Source organism: Amblyomma maculatum, chromosome 7 (assembly GCF_055883805.1).
Source record: "Amblyomma maculatum isolate TAMU_Amacu chromosome 7, ASM5588380v1, whole genome shotgun sequence".
NCBI classification, from domain to species: domain Eukaryota; kingdom Metazoa; phylum Arthropoda; class Arachnida; order Ixodida; family Ixodidae; genus Amblyomma; species Amblyomma maculatum.
In genome coordinates, this window is record NC_139350.1 from 42,217,359 (window position 1) to 42,238,045 (window position 20,687).

A 20,687-nucleotide genomic window follows, 5' to 3' on the forward strand; every position below is an offset into this window, starting at 1 on the left:
GCCTGCACTATATTTTGATACAAAAAAAACTCCACCTGATTGTGTCACTGTTGTTCTAGTTATGTTGTCCGACATTCATACTTCTGTTCTAGATTTGAATTTCTGCTTTCATAGTTGCCAGATGATCATATTAGACAGTTTCTTTTATTTTTGCATTAAAACATCCTTTTTAATGCTAAAAATGTTTCCAGTTTAAAGCCTCATGAATGAGTTAGTGTCTGGTCAGTGGTTTAAAATTTGCCGCTTCATGGTTGCCAACTGTTCGTGCAGCCTAAGATAACAAGGTTGATGGATTTGCATACTTTGTATATACAGAATTTTTGGTTTAACGATTCTTTTACTTCAGAGCCTGCACTATATTTTGATAAAAAAAAACTCCACCTGATTGTGTCACTGTTGTTCTAATTATGTTGTCAGACATTGATATTTCTTTTCTAGATTTGAATTTCTGCTTTCATAGTTGCCAGATGATCATATTAGACAGTTTCTCTTATTTTTGCATTAGAACATCCCTTTTTAATGCTAAAAATGTTTCCAGTTTAAAGCCTCATGAATGAGTTAGTGTCTGGTCAGTGGTTTAAAATTTGCCGCTTCATAGTTGCCAACTGTTCGTGCAGCCTAAGATAACAGGGTTGATGGATTTACATACTCTGTATATTCATAATTTTTGTTTAATGATTCTTTTACTTCAGAGCCTGCACTATATTTTGATAAAAAAAAACTCCACCTGATTCTGTCACTGTTGTTCTAGTTATGTTGTCAGACATGGATATTTCTGTTCTAGATTTGAATTTCTGCTTTCATAGTTGTCAGATGATCATATTAGACAGTTTCTTTTATTTTTGCAGTAAAACATCCCTTTTTAATGCTAAATATTTCCAGTTTAAAGCCTCATGAATGAGTTAGTGTCTGGTCAGTGGTTTAAAATTTGCCGCATCGATATGGCGCCGGAAGATGAGCCCCCCAGGTTGGAAGGCGTCCCACATGTTACTGGGGATGAACAAAGGGCGATTCCTAGTAGCTCCAGGACGAATAAAGCGGCTGGGCTAAAGCCAAAAGGACGCTCAGTTGTGGATGTGTCGGGAAGCGACCGGAAAGTACGATGTTGCAAGGAGATATATCACATAGCGACATGGAATGTAAGATCTATGACGCAAGGTAAACTGGATATCGTCAAGCGAGAAATGGACAGATTGAACATTGATATCTTGGGTATCAGCGAGCTCAAGTGGACCGGAATGGGAGAATTTAACTCCGGCGACCATTATGTCTTTTATTGTGGGCACGAATCCAAGAGAAGGAATGGGGTCGCTCTCATAGTAAACAGAAGAATGGGCGAAGCAGTGCTAGGGTACAACCCCAAAAACGACCGAATGATTTCACTTCGGATCCAAGGTCACCCTTTCAACATAACAGTTATCCAAGTCTATGCACCGACCACTGCTGCTGAAGAAGCTGACGTTGAGAGATTTTATGCGGACCTACAATGCCTTTTAGACCGCACCCCATCATCAGACGTCGTTTTTCTCATAGGAGTGAAGAAATATCCGGAATTACAGGCAAGTTCGGTCTTGGTGAGCCAAATGAAGCTGGGCAGAGGCTAGTAGAGTTCTGTCAAGAAAACAACCTGACGATAGCGAATACTCATTTTCAAAAGCACAAGAGGCGCCTGTACACATGGATTTCACCGGACGGTCTGTACAGGAATCAGATCGATTATATTATTTGCCGGCAGAGATGGAGAAGCGCTATACAAGCAGTAAAAACAAGGCCTGGGGCCGATTGTGGCACCGATCATCAGCTTCTTGTTGCCAAAATTAAGCTTCAATTGAGGAAAACGCAGAAAACTAGAAGGCCTTTCAGGTATGATCTGGATCAGATTCCATTAGAATATGCTGTGGAAGTGAGGAATCGATTTCAAGAATTAGATCTAGAAGACAAAGCCCGAAGAGATGTGGACTGATGTTCGTGATATAATACAAGAAGTTGCTACTAAGGTAGTTCCAAAGCAAAAGAAATGCAAAAAAGCAAACTGGTTATCTGAAGAGGCTTTGCAAATAGCTGAGGAAAGGAGGATGGCAAAAGGTATGGGGGAAAGAGAAAGATACAAGGATCTCAGTGCGGATTTTCAGAAAATAGCAAGGAGAGATAAGAATGCCTTCCTGAACATACAGTGTCAAGCAGTTGAGGACAACAGCCAATTAAGGAACACAAGAGCTCTGTATAAGACAATCAAAGATATCAAAGGAAGCTTCTGTGCTAAGCTGGGCGTGATAAAGGACAAACGAGGCAAGGACCTCACTGAAGCCTCAGAGATAAAGAAGAGGTGGCAGGAATACACAGAAGAACTGTACAAGAAGGACCCGGATGTGCAAACCCAACATAGGACTGTTGTGATTACTGATCTCGAGCCGGGCATCCTGAAGAGTGAAGTTGAATGGGCCTTAGCCAGCCTTGCTAAGAACAAAGCTAGCGGAATTGATGGTATTCCAGCTGAGTTGCTTCAAAACCTCAACCACGACGCTGTAAACACACTGCATACATTATGTCAAAAGATTTGGACAACCCTGCAGTGGACACAGGATTGGAGGAGGTCAGTTTACATCCCCATTCCAAAGAAAGGCAGTGCCAAAGATTGTTCCAACTACCGCACGATCGCGCTTATTTCGCATGCTAGCAAGGTGATGTTAAAAATCCTGCAAGGTAGGCTGCAGCAGTATGTGGATCGGGAGCTTCCGGACGTGCAAGCTGGGTTTCGCAAGGGCAGAGGAACTAGAGACCAAATTGCCAACCTTCGCTGGATCATGGAAAAAGCAAGAGAGTTCCAGAAACCCATTTACTTCTGCTTTATTGATTATGCGAAAGCGTTTGACTGCGTAGATCACAGCAGATTGTGGCAAGCTCTCCAAGAGATGGGAGTTCCAATTCACCTCATCTGTCTCCTCAGGAACCTTTATGAAGGGCAAGAGGCCACAGTCAGAACTGGGCATGGTCTTACTGATTGGTTTCCGATTGAGAAAGGGGTGAGGCAAGGCTGCATACTGTCGCCATGCCTATTTAACCTATATGCAGAGTGCATCATGAGGAAGGCCAGTCTTGACGAGTCTTCAGCTGGAGTGAAAATTGCTGGAAAACGTATCAACAACCTTAGATATGTGGATGATACCACTTTAATGGCAGAAAGTGAAGTGGAACTCAAGAGACTTTTGATGCGCGTACAAGAAGAGAGTGAGAAGTTTGGGCTTAAACTGAACATTAAAAAGACGAAGATCATGGTGTCTTGCCCTATCAAGTCCTGGAGCATCAATGGACAAGAAGTGGAAGCTGTGACAGATTTTCTGTTCTTGGGCGCCAAGATTACCTCAGAAGGAGACTGCAGCCATGAAATTAGGAGACGCCTGCTTCTGGGAAAGAGAGCAATGGTTAGCCTTGACCGCCTAGTAAAGAGCAGAGACATTAGTCTGCCAACCAAGATCCGTATAACCCGTGCTATGGTCTTTCCAGTTGTGATGTATGGATGCGAGAGTTGGACTGTGAAAAAGGCTGACCGTCGAAGAATTGACGTGTTTGAATTGTGGTACTGGCGAAGACTCTTAAGAGTTCCTTGGACTGCCAGAAGATCAAATCAGTCGATATTGTCGACCATAAACCCTGACTGCTCATTGGAGGGTCAAATTCTAAAGTTAAAGCTCAGCTACTTTGGTCATCTGATGAGAAGAGAGGAGTCGCTGGAGAAAGATTTGATGTTGGGAAAGGTTGAGGGTCGCCGGAGAAGGGGTAGGCAGCGAACGCGATGGTTAGATGGCATTCTCGAGGCATTGCAGATGAAGCTATGTGATGTGAAGAAGATAGTGAGAGACCGGAAAGCGTGGCGTGACATGGTCCATAGGGTCACGAAGAGTCAGACACAACTGAACGCCTGAACTGAACTGAGTTGCCAACTGTTTGTGCAGCCTAAGATAACAAGGTCGATGGATTTACATACTTTGTATAATCAGAATTTTTGGTTTAACGATTCTTTTACTTCAGAGCCTGCACTATATTTTGATACAAAAAAAACTCCACCTGATTGTGTCACTGTTGTTCTAATTATGTTGTCAGACATTGATATTTCTTTTCTAGATTTGAATTTCTGCTTTCATAGTTGCCAGATGATCATATTAGACTGTTTCTTTTATTTTTGCATTAAAACATCCCTTTTTAATGCTAAAAATGTTTCCCGTTTAAAGCCTCATGAATGAGTTAGTGTCTGGTCGATGGTTTAAAATTTGCCGCTTCATAGTTTCCAACTGTTCCTGCAGCCTAAGATAACAAGGTTGATAGATTTACATACTTTGTATATTCATAATTTTTGATTTAATGATTCTTTTACTTCAGATCCTGTACTATATTTTGATACAAAAACAAAACTCCACCTGATTGTGTCACTGTTCTTCTAATTATGTTGTCAGACATTGATATTTCTTTTCTAGATTTGAATTTCTGCTTTCATAGTTGCCAGATGATCATATTAGACAGTTTCTTTTATTTTTGCATTAAAACATCCCTTTTTAATGCTAAAAATGTTTCTGGTTTAAAGCCTCATGAATGAGTTAGTGTCTGGTCGATGGTTTAAAATTTCTCGCTTCATGGTTGCCAACTGTTCGTGCAGCTTAAGATAACAAGGTTGCTAGATTTACATACTTTTTATATTCATAATTTTTGGTTTAACGATTCTTTTACTTCAGAGCCTGCACTATATTTTGATACAAAAAAAAAAACTCCACCTGATTGTATCACTGTTGTTCTAATTATGTTGTCAGACATTGATATTTCTTTTCTAGATTTGAATTTCTGCTTTCATAGTTGCCAGATGATCATATTAGACAGTTTCTTTTATTTTTGCATTAAAACATCCCTTTTTAATGCTAAAAATGTTTCCAGTTTAAAGCCTCATGAATGAGTTAGTGTCTGGTTGGTGGTTGAAAATTTGCTGCTTCATAGTTTATAACTGTTCGTGCAGCCTAAGATAACAAGGTTGATAGATTTACATACTTTGTATATTCAAAATTTTTGGTTTAACGATTCTTTTACTTCAGAGCCTGCACTATATTTTGATACAAAAAAAAACTCCGCCTGATTGTGTCACTGTTGTTCTAATTATGTTGTCAGACATTGATATTTCTTTTCTAGATTTGAATTTCTGCTTTCATAGTTGTCAGATGATCATATTAGACAGTTTCTTTTATTTTTGCAGTAAAAATCCCTTTTTAATGCTAAAAATGTTTCCGGTTTAAAGCCTCATGAATGAGTTAGTGTCTGGTCGATGGTTTAAAATTTCCCGCTTCTTAGTTGCCAACTGTTCGTGCAGCCTAAGATAACAACGTTGATAGATTTACATACTTTGTATATTCATAATTTTTCATTCAATGATTCTTTTACTTCAGAGCCTGCACTATATTTTGGTACAAAAAAAAAACTCCACCTGATTGTGTCATTGTTGTTCTAGTTATGTTGTCAGACATTCATATTTCTGTTCTAGATTTGAATTTCTGCTTTCATAGTTGCCAGATGATCATATTAGACAGTTTCTTTTATTTTTGCATTAAAACATCCCTTTTTAATGCTAAAAATGTTTCCAGTTTAAAGCCTCATGAATGAGTTAGTGTCTGGTCAGTGGTTTAAAATTTGCCACTTCATTGTTGCCAACTGTTCGTGCAGCTTAAGATAACAAGGTTGATGGATTTACATACTTTGTATATACAGAATTTTTGGTTTAACGATTCTTTTACTTCAGAGCCTGCACTACATTTTGATACAAAAAAACTCCACCTGATTGTGTCACTGTTGTTCTAATTATGTTGTCAGACATTGATATTTCTTTTCTAGATTTGAATTTCTGCTTTCATAGTTGCCAGATGATCATATTAGACAGTTTCTTTTATTTTTGCATTAGAACATTCCTTTTTAATGCTAAAAATGTTTCCGGTTTAAAGCCTCATGAATGAGTTAGTGTCTGGTCGATGGTTTAAAATTTCCCGCTTCATGGTTGCCAACTGTTCGTGCAGCTTAAGATAACAAGGTTGCTAGATTTACATACTTTGTATATTCATAATTTTTGGTTTAACGATTCTTTTACTTCAGAGCCTGCACTATATTTTGATACAAAAAAAAAACTCCACCTGATTGTATCACTGTTGTTCTAATTATGTTGTCAGACATTGATATTTCTTTTCTAGATTTGAATTTCTGCTTTCATAGTTGCCAGATGATCATATTAGACAGTTTCTTTTATTTTTGCATTAAAACATCCCTTTTTAATGCTAAAAATGTTTCCAGTTTAAAGCCTCATGAATGAGTTAGTGTCTGGTCGATGGTTTAAAATTTCCCGCTTCATGGTTGCCAACTGTTCGTGCAGCTTAAGATAACAAGGTTGCTAGGTTTACATACTTTGTATATTCATAATTTTTGGTTTAACGATTCTTTTACTTCAGAGCCTGCACTATATTTTGATACAAAAAAAACTCCACCTGATTGTGTCACTGTTGTTCTAATTATGTTGTCAGATATTGATATTTCTTTTCTAGATTTGAATTTCTGCTTTCATAGTTGCCAGATGATCATATTAGACAGTTTCTTTTATTTTTGCATCAAAACATCCCTTTTTAATGCTAAAAATGTTTCGGGTTTAAAGCCTCATGAATGAGTTAGTGTCTGGTCGATGGTTTAAAATTTGCCGCTTCATAGTTTCCAACTGTTCCTGCAGCCTAAGATAACAAGGTTGATAGATTTACATACTTTGTATATTCATAATTTTTGATTTAACGATTCTTTTACTTCAGATCCTGCACTATATTTTGATACAAAAAAAACTCCACCTGATTGTGTCACTGTTGTTCTAATCATGTTGTCAGACATTGATATTTCTGTTCTAGATTTGAATTTCTGCTTTCATAGTTGCCAGATGATCATATTAGACAGTTTCTATTATTTTTGCATTAAAACATCCCTTTTTAATGCAAAAATGTTTCCGGTTTAAAGCCTCATGAATGAGTTAGTGTCTGGTCGATGGTGTAAAATTTCCCGCTTCATAGTTGCCAACTGTTTGCGCAGCCTAAGATAACAAGGTTGATAGATTTACATACTTTGTATATTCATAATTTTTGATTTAATGATTCTTTTACTTCAGATCCTGTACTATATTTTGATACAAAAACAAAACTCCACCTGATTGTGTCACTGTTCTTCTAATTATGTTGTCAGACATTGATATTTCCTTTCTAGATTTGAATTTCTGCTTTCATAGTTGCCAGATGATCATATTAGACAGTTTCTTTTATTTTTGCATTAAAACATCCCTTTTTAATGCTAAAAATGTTTCTGGTTTAAAGCCTCATGAATGAGTTAGTGTCTGGTCGATGGTTTAAAATTTCTCGCTTCATGGTTGCCAACTGTTCGTGCAGCTTAAGATAACAAGGTTGCTAGATTTACATACTTTTTATATTCATAATTTTTGGTTTAACGATTCTTTTACTTCAGAGCCTGCACTATATTTTGATACAAAAAAAAAACTCCACCTGATTGTATCACTGTTGTTCTAATTATGTTGTCAGACATTGATATTTCTTTTCTAGATTTGAATTTCTGCTTTCATAGTTGCCAGATGATCATATTAGACAGTTTCTTTTATTTTTGCATTAAAACATCCCTTTTTAATGCTAAAAATGTTTCCAGTTTAAAGCCTCATGAATGAGTTAGTGTCTGGTTGGTGGTTGAAAATTTGCTGCTTCATAGTTTATAACTGTTCGTGCAGCCTAAGATAACAAGGTTGATAGATTTACATACTTTGTATATTCAAAATTTTTGGTTTAACGATTCTTTTACTTCAGAGCCTGCACTATATTTTGATACAAAAAAAAACTCCGCCTGATTGTGTCACTGTTGTTCTAATTATGTTGTCAGACATTGATATTTCTTTTCTAGATTTGAATTTCTGCTTTCATAGTTGTCAGATGATCATATTAGACAGTTTCTTTTATTTTTGCAGTAAAAATCCCTTTTTAATGCTAAAAATGTTTCCGGTTTAAAGCCTCATGAATGAGTTAGTGTCTGGTCGATGGTTTAAAATTTCCCGCTTCTTAGTTGCCAACTGTTCGTGCAGCCTAAGATAACAACGTTGATAGATTTACATACTTTGTATATTCATAATTTTTCATTCAATGATTCTTTTACTTCAGAGCCTGCACTATATTTTGGTACAAAAAAAAAAACTCCACCTGATTGTGTCATTGTTGTTCTAGTTATGTTGTCAGACATTCATATTTCTGTTCTAGATTTGAATTTCTGCTTTCATAGTTGCCAGATGATCATATTAGACAGTTTCTTTTATTTTTGCATTAAAACATCCCTTTTTAATGCTAAAAATGTTTCCAGTTTAAAGCCTCATGAATGAGTTAGTGTCTGGTCAGTGGTTTAAAATTTGCCACTTCATTGTTGCCAACTGTTCGTGCAGCTTAAGATAACAAGGTTGATGGATTTACATACTTTGTATATACAGAATTTTTGGTTTAACGATTCTTTTACTTCAGAGCCTGCACTACATTTTGATACAAAAAAAACTCCACCTGATTGTGTCACTGTTGTTCTAATTATGTTGTCAGACATTGATATTTCTTTTCTAGATTTGAATTTCTGCTTTCATAGTTGCCAGATGATCATATTAGACAGTTTCTTTTATTTTTGCATTAGAACATTCCTTTTTAATGCTAAAAATGTTTCCGGTTTAAAGCCTCATGAATGAGTTAGTGTCTGGTCGATGGTTTAAAATTTCCCGCTTCATGGTTGCCAACTGTTCGTGCAGCTTAAGATAACAAGGTTGCTAGATTTACATACTTTGTATATTCATAATTTTTGGTTTAACGATTCTTTTACTTCAGAGCCTGCACTATATTTTGATACAAAAAAAAAACTCCACCTGATTGTATCACTGTTGTTCTAATTATGTTGTCAGACATTGATATTTCTTTTCTAGATTTGAATTTCTGCTTTCATAGTTGCCAGATGATCATATTAGACAGTTTCTTTTATTTTTGCATTAAAACATCCCTTTTTAATGCTAAAAATGTTTCCAGTTTAAAGCCTCATGAATGAGTTAGTGTCTGGTCGATGGTTTAAAATTTCCCGCTTCATGGTTGCCAACTGTTCGTGCAGCTTAAGATAACAAGGTTGCTAGGTTTACATACTTTGTATATTCATAATTTTTGGTTTAACGATTCTTTTACTTCAGAGCCTGCACTATATTTTGATACAAAAAAAACTCCACCTGATTGTGTCACTGTTGTTCTAATTATGTTGTCAGATATTGATATTTCTTTTCTAGATTTGAATTTCTGCTTTCATAGTTGCCAGATGATCATATTAGACAGTTTCTTTTATTTTTGCATCAAAACATCCCTTTTTAATGCTAAAAATGTTTCGGGTTTAAAGCCTCATGAATGAGTTAGTGTCTGGTCGATGGTTTAAAATTTGCCGCTTCATAGTTTCCAACTGTTCCTGCAGCCTAAGATAACAAGGTTGATAGATTTACATACTTTGTATATTCATAATTTTTGATTTAACGATTCTTTTACTTCAGATCCTGCACTATATTTTGATACAAAAAAAACTCCACCTGATTGTGTCACTGTTGTTCTAATCATGTTGTCAGACATTGATATTTCTGTTCTAGATTTGAATTTCTGCTTTCATAGTTGCCAGATGATCATATTAGACAGTTTCTATTATTTTTGCATTAAAACATCCCTTTTTAATGCAAAAATGTTTCCGGTTTAAAGCCTCATGAATGAGTTAGTGTCTGGTCGATGGTGTAAAATTTCCCGCTTCATAGTTGCCAACTGTTTGCGCAGCCTAAGATAACAAGGTTGATAGATTTACATACTTTGTATATTCATAATTTTTGGTTCAACGATTCTTTTACTTCAGAGCCTGCACTATATTTTGATACAAAAAAAACTCCACCTGATTGTGTCACTGTTGTTCTAGTTATGTTGTCAGACATTCATATTTCTGTTCTAGATTTGAACTTCTGCTTTCATAGTTGCCAGATGATCATATTAGACAGTTTCTTTTATTTTTGCATTAAAACATCCCTTCTTAATGCTAAAAATGTTTCCAGTTTAAAGCCTCATGAATGAGTTAGTGTCTGGTCAGCGGTTTAAAATTTGCCGTTTCATAGTTGCCAACTGTTCGTGCAGCCTGATAACAAGGTTGACTGATTTACATACTTTGTGTATTCAAAATTTTTGGTTTAACGATTCTTTTACTTCAGAGCCTGCACTATATTTTGATACAAAAAAAACTCCGCCTGATTGTGTCACTGTTGTTCTAATTATGTTGTCAGACATGATATTTCTTTTCTAGATTTGAATTTCTGCTTTCATAGTTGCCAGATGATCATATTAGACAGTTTCTTTTATTTTTGCATTAAAACATCCCTTTTTAATGCTAAAAATGTTTCCGGTTTAAAGCCTCATGAATGAGTTAGTGTCTGGTCGATGGTTTAAAATTTCCCGCTTCATTGTTGCCAACTGTTCGTGCAGCTTAAGATAACAAGGTTGCTAGATTTACATACTTTGTATATTCATAATTTTTGGTTTAGCGATTCTTTTACTTCAGAGCCTGCACTATATTTTGATAAAAAAAACTCCATCTGATTGTTTCACTGTTGTTCTAGTTATGTTGTCAGACATGGATATTTCTGTTCTAGATTTGAATTTCTGCTTTCACAGTTGTCAGATGATCATATTAGACAGTTTCTTTTATTTTTGCAGTAAAAATCCCTTTTTAATGCTAAAAATGTTTCCAGTTTAAATCCTCATGAATGAGTTAGTGTCTGGTTGGTGGTTGAAAATTTGCTGCTTCATAGTTTCCAAGTGTTCGTGCAGCCTAAGATAACAAGGTTGATAGATTTACATACTTTGTATATTCATAATTTTTGATTTAACGATTCTTTTACTTCAGAGCCTGTACTATATTTGATACAAAAAAAAACTCCACGTGATTGTGTCACTGTTGTTCTAATTATGTTGTCAGACATTGATATTTCTGTTCTAGATTTGAATTTCTGCTTTCATAGTTGCCATATGATCATATTAGACAGTTTCTTTTATTTTTGCATTAAATCATCCCTTTTTAATGCTAAAAATGTTTCCGGTTTAAAGCCTCATGAATGAGTTAGAGTCTGGTCGATGGTTTAAAATTTGCCGCTTCATGGTTTCCAACTGTTCATGCAGCCTAAGATAACAAGGTTGATAGATTTACATACTTTGTATATTCATAATTTTTGATTTAACGATTCTTTTACTTCAGATCCTGTACTATATTTTGATACAAAATAAAAACTCCACCTGATTGTGTCACTGTTGTTCTAGTTATGTTGTCAGACATGGATATTTCTGTTCTAGATTTGAATTTCTGCTTTCATAGTTGTCAGATGATCATATTAGACAGTTTCTTTTATTTTTGCAGTAAAACATCCCTTTTTAATGCTAAATATTTCCAGTTTAAAGCCTCATGAATGAGTTAGTGTCTGGTCAGTGGTTTAAAATTTGCCGCATCGATATGGCGCCGGAAGATGAGCCCCCCAGGTTGGAAGGCGTCCCACATGTTACTGGGGATGAACAAAGGGCGATTCCTAGTAGCTCCAGGACGAATAAAGCGGCTGGGCTAAAGCCAAAAGGACGCTCAGTTGTGGATGTGTCGGGAAGCGACCGGAAAGTACGATGTTGCAAGGAGATATATCACATAGCGACATGGAATGTAAGATCTATGACGCAAGGTAAACTGGATATCGTCAAGCGAGAAATGGACAGATTGAACATTGATATCTTGGGTATCAGCGAGCTCAAGTGGACCGGAATGGGAGAATTTAACTCCGGCGACCATTATGTCTTTTATTGTGGGCACGAATCCAAGAGAAGGAATGGGGTCGCTCTCATAGTAAACAGAAGAATGGGCGAAGCAGTGCTAGGGTACAACCCCAAAAACGACCGAATGATTTCACTTCGGATCCAAGGTCACCCTTTCAACATAACAGTTATCCAAGTCTATGCACCGACCACTGCTGCTGAAGAAGCTGACGTTGAGAGATTTTATGCGGACCTACAATGCCTTTTAGACCGCACCCCATCATCAGACGTCGTTTTTCTCATAGGAGTGAAGAAATATCCGGAATTACAGGCAAGTTCGGTCCTGGTGAGCCAAATGAAGCTGGGCAGAGGCTATAGAGTTCTGTCAAGAAAACAACCTGACGATAGCGAATACTCATTTTCAAAAGCACAAGAGGCGCCTGTACACATGGATTTCACCGGACGGTCTGTACAGGAATCAGATCGATTATATTATTTGCCGGCAGAGATGGAGAAGCGCTATACAAGCAGTAAAAACAAGGCCTGGGGCCGATTGTGGCACCGATCATCAGCTTCTTGTTGCCAAAATTAAGCTTCAATTGAGGAAAACGCAGAAAACTAGAAGGCCTTTCAGGTATGATCTGGATCAGATTCCATTAGAATATGCTGTGGAAGTGAGGAATCGATTTCAAGAATTAGATCTAGAAGACAAAGCCCGAAGAGATGTGGACTGATGTTCGTGATATAATACAAGAAGTTGCTACTAAGGTAGTTCCAAAGCAAAAGAAATGCAAAAAAGCAAACTGGTTATCTGAAGAGGCTTTGCAAATAGCTGAGGAAAGGAGGATGGCAAAAGGTATGGGGGAAAGAGAAAGATACAAGGTTCTCAATGCGGATTTTCAGAAAATAGCAAGGAGAGATAAGAATGCCTTCCTGAACATACAGTGTCAAGCAGTTGAGGACAACAGCCAATTAAGAAACACAAGAGCTCTGTATAAGACAATCAAAGATATCAAAGGAAGCTTCTGTGCTAAGCTGGGCGTGATAAAGGACAAACGAGGCAAGGACCTCACTGAAGCCTCAGAGATAAAGAAGAGGTGGCAGGAATACACAGATGAACTGTACAAGAAGGACCCGGATGTGCAAACCCAACATAGGACTGTTGTGATTACTGATCTCGAGCCGGGCATCCTGAAGAGTGAAGTTGAATGGGCCTTAGCCAGCCTTGCTAAGAACAAAGCTAGCGGAATTGATGGTATTCCAGCTGAGTTGCTTCAAAACCTCAACCACGACGCTGTAAACACACTGCATACATTATGTCAAAAGATTTGGACAACCCTGCAGTGGACACAGGATTGGAGGAGGTCAGTTTACATCCCCATTCCAAAGAAAGGCAGTGCCAAAGATTGTTCCAACTACCGCACGATCGCGCTTATTTCGCATGCTAGCAAGGTGATGTTAAAAATCCTGCAAGGTAGGCTGCAGCAGTATGTGGATCGGGAGCTTCCGGACGTGCAAGCTGGGTTTCGCAAGGGCAGAGGAACTAGAGACCAAATTGCCAACCTTCGCTGGATCATGGAAAAAGCAAGAGAGTTCCAGAAACCCATTTACTTCTGCTTTATTGATTATGCGAAAGCGTTTGACTGCGTAGATCACAGCAGATTGTGGCAAGCTCTCCAAGAGATGGGAGTTCCAATTCACCTCATCTGTCTCCTCAGGAACCTTTATGAAGGGCAAGAGGCCACAGTCAGAACTGGGCATGGTCTTACTGATTGGTTTCCGATTGAGAAAGGGGTGAGGCAAGGCTGCATACTGTCGCCATGCCTATTTAACCTATATGCAGAGTGCATCATGAGGAAGGCCGGTCTTGACGAGTCTTCAGCTGGAGTGAAAATTGCTGGAAAACGTATCAACAACCTTAGATATGTGGATGATACCACTTTAATGGCAGAAAGTGAAGTGGAACTCAAGAGACTTTTGATGCGCGTACAAGAAGAGAGTGAGAAGTTTGGGCTTAAACTGAACATTAAAAAGACGAAGATCATGGCGTCTTGCCCTATCAAGTCCTGGATTATCAATGGACAAGAAGTGGAAGCTGTGACAGATTTTTTGTTCTTGGGTGCCAAGATTACCTCGGAAGGAGACTGCAGCCATGAAATTAGGAGACGCCTGCTTCTGGGAAAGAGAGCAATGGTTAGCCTTGACCACCTAGTAAAGAGCAGAGACATTAGTCTGCCAACCAAGATCTGTATAACCCGTGCTATGGTCTTTCCAGTTGTGATGTATGGATGCGAGAGTTGGACTGTGAAAAAGGCTGACCGTCGAAGAATTGACGCGTTTGAATTGTGGTGCTGGCGAAGACTCTTAAGAGTTCCTTGGACTGCCAGAAGATCAAATCAGTCGATATTGTCGACCATAAACCCTGACTGCTCATTGGAGGGTCAAATTCTAAAGTTAAAGCTCAGCTACTTTGGTCATCTGATGAGAAGAGAGGAGTCGCTGGAGAAAGATTTGATGTTGGGAAAGGTTGAGGGTCGCCGGAGAAGGGGTAGGCAGCGAACGCGATGGTTAGATGGCATTCTCGAGGCATTGCAGATGAAGCTATGTGATGTTAAGAAGATTGTGAGAGACCGGAAAGCGTGGCGTGACATGGTCCATAGGGTCACGAAGAGTCAGACAGGACTGAATGCCTGAACTGAACTGAGTTGCCAACTGTTTGTGCAGCCTAAGATAACAAGGTCGATGGATTTACATACTTTGTATAATCAGAATTTTTGGTTTAACGATTCTTTTACTTCAGAGCCTGCACTATATTTTGATACAAAAAAAACTCCACCTGATTGTGTCACTGTTGTTCTAATTATGTTGTCAGACATTGATATTTCTTTTCTAGATTTGAATTTCTGCTTTCATAGTTGCCAGATGATCATATTAGACTGTTTCTTTTATTTTTGCATTAAAACATCCCTTTTTAATGCTAAAAACGTTTCCCGTTTAAAGCCTCATGAATGAGTTAGTGTCTGGTCGATGGTTTAAAATTTGCCGCTTCATAGTTTCCAACTGTTCCTGCAGCCTAAGATAACAAGGTTGATAGATTTACATACTTTGTATATTCATAATTTTTGATTTAACGATTCTTTTACTTCAGATCCTGTACTATATTTTGATACAAAAACAAAACTCCACCTGATTGTGTCACTGTTGTTCTAATTATGTTGTCAGACATTGATATTTCTTTTCTAGATTTGAATTTCTGCTTTCATAGTTGCCAGATGATCACATTAGACAGTTTCTTTTATTTTTGCATTAAAACATCCCTTTTTAATGCTAAAAATGTTTCCGGTTTAAAGCCTCATGAATGAGTTAGTGTCTGGTCGATGGTTTAAAATTTCTCGCTTCATGGTTGCCAACTGTTCGTGCAGCTTAAGATAACAAGGTTGCTAGATTTACATACTTTGTATATTCATAATTTTTGGTTTAACGATTCTTTTACTTCAGAGCCTGCACTATATTTTGATGCAAAAAAAAACTCCACCTGATTGTATCACTGTTGTTCTAATTATGTTGTCAGACATTGATATTTCTTTTCTAGATTTGAATTTCTGCTTTCATAGTTGCCAGATGATCATATTAGACAGTTTCTTTTATTTTTGCATTAAAACATCCCTTTTTAATGCTAAAAATGATTCCAGTTTAAAGCCTCATGAATGAGTTAGTGTCTGGTTGGTGGTTGAAAATTTGCTGCTTCATAGTTTATAACTGTTCGTGCAGCCTAAGATAACAAGGTTGATAGATTTACATACTTTGTATATTCAAAATTTTTTTTTAACGATTCTTTTACTTCAGAGCCTGCACTATATTTTGATACAAAAAAAAAACTCCGCCTGATTGTGTCACTGTTGTTCTAATTATGTTGTCAGACATTGATATTTCTTTTCTAGATTTGAATTTCTGCTTTCATAGTTGTCAGATGATCATATTAGACAGTTTCTTTTATTCTTGCAGTAAAAATCCCTTTTTAATGCTAAAAATGTTTCCGGTTTAAAGCCTCATGAATGAGTTAGTGTCTGGTCGATGGTTTAAAATTTCCCGCTTCATAGTTGCCAACTGTTCGTGCAGCCTACGATAACAATGTTGATAGATTTACATACTTTGTATATTCATAATTTTTCATTCAATGATTCTTTTACTTCAGAGCCTGCACTATATTTTGGTACAAAAAAAACTCCACCTGATTGTGTCATTGTTGTTCTAGTTATGTTGTCAGACATTCATATTTCTGTTCTAGATTTGAATTTCTGCTTTCATAGTTGCCAGATGATCATATATGACAGTTTCTTTTATTTTTGCATTAAAACATCCCTTTTTAATGCTAAAAAATGTTTCCAGTTTAAAGCCTCATGAATGAGTTAGTGTCTGGTCAGTGGTTTAAAATTTGCCGCTTCATTGTTGCCAACTGTTCGTGCAGCTTAAGATAACAAGGTTGATGGATTTACATACTTTGTATATACAGAATTTTTGGTTTAACGATTCTTTTACTTCAGAGCCTGCACATCATTTTGATACAAAAAAGCTCCACCTGATTGTGTCACTGTTGTTCTAATTATGTTGTCAGACATTGATATTTCTTTTCTAGATTTGAATTTCTGCTTTCATAGTTGCCAGATGATCATATTAGACAGTTTCTTTTATTTTTGCATTAGAACATCCCCTTTTAATGCTAAAAATGTTTCCGGTTTAAAGCCTCATGAATGAGTTAGTGTCTGTTCGATGGTTTAAAATTTCCCGCTTCATGGTTGCCAACGGTTCGTGCAGCTTAAGATAACAAGGTTGCTAGATTTACATACTTTGTATATTCATAATTTTTGGTTTAACGATTCTTTTACTTCAGAGCCTGCACTATATTTTGATACAAAAAAAAAACTCCACCTGATTGTATCACTGTTGTTCTAATTATGTTGTCAGACATTGATATTTCTTTTCTAGATTTGAATTTCTGCTTTCATAGTTGCCAGATGATCATATTAGACAGTTTCTTTTATTTTTGCATTAAAACATCCCTTTTTAATGCTAAAAATGTTTCCAGTTTAAAGCCTCATGAATGAGTTAGTGTCTGGTCGATGGTTTAAAATTTCCCGCTTCATGGTTGCCAACTGTTCGTGCAGCTTAAGATAACAAGGTTGCTAGATTTACATTCTTTGTATATTCATAATTTTTGGTTTAACGATTCTTTTACTTCAGAGCCTGCACTATATTTTGATACAAAAAAAACTCCACCTGATTGTGTCACTGTTGTTCTAATTATGTTGTCAGATATTGATATTTCTTTTCTAGATTTGAATTTCTGCTTTCATAGTTGCCAGATGATCATATTAGACAGTTTCTTTTATTTTTGCATCAAAACATCCCTTTTTAATGCTAAAAATGTTTCGGGTTTAAAGCCTCATGAATGAGTTAGTGTCTGGTCGATGGTTTAAAATTTGCCGCTTCATAGTTTCCAACTGTTCCTGCAGCCTAAGATAACAAGGTTGATAGATTTACATACTTTGTATATTCATAATTTTTGATTTAACGATTCTTTTACTTCAGATCCTGCACTATATTTTGATACAAAAAAAAAACTCCACCTGATTGTGTCACTGTTGTTCTAATTATGTTGTCAGACATTGATATTTCTTTTCTAGATTTGAATTTCTGCTTTCATAGTTGCCAGATGATCATATTAGACAGTTTCTTTTATTTTTGCATTAAAACATCCCTTTTTAATGCTAAAAATGTTTCCGGTTTAAAGCCTCATGAATGAGCTAGTGTCTGGTCGATGGTTTAAAATTTGCCGCTTCATAGTTTCCAACTGTTCCTGCAGCCTAAGATAACAAGGTTGATTGATTTACATACTTTGTATATTCATAATTTTTGATTTAACGATTCTTTTACTTCAGATCCTGTACTATATTTTGATAAAAAAAAAACTCCACCTGATTGTGTCACTGTTGTTCTAATTATGTTGTCAGACATTGATATTTCTGTTCTAGATTTGAATTTCTGCTTTCATAGTTGCCAGATGATCATATTAGACAGTTTCTATTATTTTTGCTTTAAAACATCCCTTTTTAATGCAAAAATGTTTCCGGTTTAAAGCCTCATGAATGAGTTAGTGTCTGGTCGATGGTTTAAAATTTCCCGCTTCATAGTTGCCAACTGTTTGCGCAGCCTAAGATAACAAGGTTGATAGATTTACATACTTTGTATATTCATAATTTTTGGTTCAACGATTCTTTTACTTCAGAGCCTGCACTATATTTTGATACAAAAAAAACTCCACCTGATTGTGTCACTGTTGTTCTAGTTATGTTGTCAGACATTCATATTTCTGTTCTAGATTTGAATTTCTGCTTTTATAGTTGCCAGATGATCATATTAGACAGTTTCTTTTATTTTTGCATTAAAACATCCCTTCTTAATGCTAAAAATGTTTCCAGTTTAAAGCCTCATGAATGAGTTAGTGTCTGGTCACTGGTTTAAAATTTGCCGTTTCATAGTTGCCAACTGTTCGTGCAGCCTGATAACAAGGTTGACTGATTTACATACTTTGTGTATTCAGAATTTCTGGTTTAACGATTCTTTTACTTCAGAGCCTGCACTATATTTTGATACAAAAAAAAAAAACTCCGCCTGATTGTGTCACTGTTGTTCTAATTATGTTGTCAGACATGATATTTCTTTTCTAGATTTGAATTTCTGCTTTCATAGTTGCCAGATGATCATATTAGACAGTTTCTTTTATTTTTGCATTAAAACATCCCTTTTTAATGCTAAAAATGTTTCCGGTTTAAAGCCTCATGAATGAGTTAGTGTCTGGTCGATGGTTTAAAATTTCCCGCTTCATTGTTGCCAACTGTTCGTGCAGCTTAAGATAACAAGGTTGCTAGATTTACATACTTTGTATATTCATAATTTGTGGTTTAACGATTCTTTTACTTCAGAGCCTGCACTATATTTTGATAAAAAAAACTCCATCTGATTGTGTCACTGTTGTTCTAGTTATGTTGTCAGACATCGATATTTCTTTTCTAGATTTGAATTTCTGCTTTCATAGTTGCCAGATGATCATATTAGACAGTTTCTTTTATTTTTGCAGTAAAAATCCCTTTTTAATGCTAAAAATGTTTCCAGTTTAAATCCTCATGAATGAGATAGTGTCTGGTTGGTGGTTGAAAATTTGCTGCTTCATAGTTTATAACTGTTCGTGCAGCCTAAGATAACAAGGTTGATAGATTTACATACTTTGTATATTCAAAATTTTTTTTAACGATTCTTTTACTTCAGAGCCTGCACTATATTTTGATACAAAAAAAAACTCAGCCTGATTGTGTCACTGTTGTTCTAATTATGTTGTCAGACATTGATATTTCTTTTCTAGATTTGAATTTCTGCTTTCATAGTTGTCAGATGATCATATTAGACAGTTTCTTTTATTCTTGCAGTAAACATCCCTTTTTAATGCTAAAAATGTTTCCAGTTTAAAGCCTCATGAATGAGTTAGTGTCTGGTCAGTGGTTTAAAATTTGCCGTTTCATAGTTGCCAACTGTTCGTGCAGCCTGATAACAAGATTGATTGATTTACATACTTTGTATATTCAGAATTTTTGGTTTAACGATTCTTTTACTTCAGAGCCTGCACTATATTTTGATACAAAAAAAAACTCCGCCTGATTGTGTCACTGTTGTTCTAATTATGTTGTCAGACATTGATGTTTCTTTTCTAGATTTGAATTTCTGCTTTCATAGTTGCCAGATGATCATATTAGACAGTTTCTTTTATTTTTGCATTAAAACATCCCTTTTTAATGCTAAAAATGTTTCCGGTTTAAAGCCTCATGAATGAGCTAGTGTCTGGTCGATGGTTTAAAATTTGCCGCTTCATAGTTTCCAAGTGTTCGTGCAGCCTAAGATAACAAGGTTGATAGATTTACATACTTTGTATATTCATAATTTTTTATTTAACGATTCTTTTACTTCAGAGCCTGTACTATATTTGATACAAAAAAAACTCCACCTGATTGTGTCACTGTTGTTCTATTTATGTTGTCAGACATTGATATTTCTGTTCTAGATTTGAATTTCTGCTTTCATAGTTGCCATATGATCATATTAGACAGTTTCTTTTATTTTTGCATTAAATCATCCCTTTTTAATGCTAAAAATGTTTCCGGTTTAAAGCCTCATGAATGAGTTAGAGTCTAGTCAATGGTTTAAAATTTGCCGCTTCATGGTTTCCAACTGTTCATGCAGCCTAAGATAACAAGGTTGATAGATTTACATACTTTGTATATTCATAATTTTTGATTTAACGATTCTTTTACTTCAGATCCTGTACTATATTTTGATACAAAAAAAAACTCCACCTGATTGTGTCACTGTTGTTCTAGTTATGTTGTCAGACATGGATATTTCTGTTCTAGATTTGAATTTCTGCTTTCATATTTGTCAGATGATCATATTAGACAGTTTCTTTTATTTTTGCAGTAAAACATCCCTTTTTAATGCTAAAAATGTTTCCAGTTTAAAGCCTCATGAATGAGTTAGTGTCTGGTCAGTGGTTTAAAATTTGCCGCATCGATATGGCGCCGGAAGATGAGCCCCTCAGGTTGGAAGGCGTCCCACATGTTACTGGGGATGAACAAAGGGCGATTCCTAGTAGCTCCAGGACGAATAAAGCGGCTGGGCTAAAGCCAAAAGGACGCTCAGTTGTGGATGTGTCGGGAAGCGACCGGAAAGTACAATGTTGCAAGGAGATATATC